Source organism: Aphis gossypii, chromosome 2 (assembly GCF_020184175.1).
Source record: "Aphis gossypii isolate Hap1 chromosome 2, ASM2018417v2, whole genome shotgun sequence".
Classification (NCBI taxonomy): domain Eukaryota; kingdom Metazoa; phylum Arthropoda; class Insecta; order Hemiptera; family Aphididae; genus Aphis; species Aphis gossypii.
Window position 1 is genome coordinate 19372009 of NC_065531.1, and position 1264 is coordinate 19373272.

A 1264-nucleotide genomic window follows, 5' to 3' on the forward strand; every position below is an offset into this window, starting at 1 on the left:
GGATTTTATCGGAATCTATTGCAGTTCAAAACCGTTCATTCAAATACAACCAGTAATTGTAATATTTATAAAGTTTTTTTTTTTTAAATTATTACATATTTTATTGTTAGGTATCTCATTGTTGATGTTTTATTGTTGTTTTAAAGTAATTATTGAAATACTAAATTTTTAATTGAATATATACCCTACTTTATAAATTACCTACTATATCATTATTCATTCAGTTAAACCTTTTCTTATTATCCAGAATATTTTTTTATATAATATTATTGACATTGGATCATTGGTGTATATTGTACCTAATCATAATAATTTATAACATATATGCAGTGTTACAGTTATATATGCTTTAACAAATTGAACAAAGTTTAGTGCAGGGATGCTGGAAAATTGTTTTATATCTAACAGGTTTTGACTGTTATGTAGTAATATCATTTGCTCCTTGAAACTATTCCACGTCATTTAATATAATTGGTATTAGACTGCGTATGTATTATGTATAAGTTCACATGATTACGTTTAAAGTGTTAGGCTGAAGTGTTGAACCTATTTTAAGTACGGGGTTTTTATCTAGGGTAATTTACGAAGAATATTATAAGTATGAAATGATCGTCTTACAATTAAAAGGGATGGTCCATGGATGTTTTTACTGTTTATGCATGAGATTATTTTATTTTAGAGATTTTTATTTTAGTTCCTTTATCAATATATTCAAAATTTTATATTATTCATATCATTTAATTCTTGATATGCTCAGAACAAAAGAAAATCTTGTTTTGTCGTTAAGGGTAATTGTTAGCAAAGTAGAGAACGGAATGGAAGAAACTAAACAAAAATTAAAAGTCAGCGAGGAAATAAAGCGTAATTTAAAATAAAAAAAAGTTAAGGCTAGTAAATTAGTATAAATTTTTAATATTATTTATTTTTATTTTGTAATAATTAAGATTGTTTTGTTGTATGACAATTATTTATTGATGATACTAAGTATAGGTTATACGATAAAGAGTTGAATGATTAGATAGATTTAAAAGTAATCTATTTTTTATATTATTATAATATGCAACCTTATTGTCCACGCTGTGGATGAAGAGTTTATTTGCCAAAAATGGAAATATGTCTAAAATTGTATACAGATTAAAGGTACTACCTACTTTAAGCTGTACGAGTATAGAGTACTGAGTAGTAAAGTTGCAAAATTCTATTCTATATAATCAATCAGCGGTAGGTAGTAATAATAACATTAAAAAGTATTAACACTCATCAA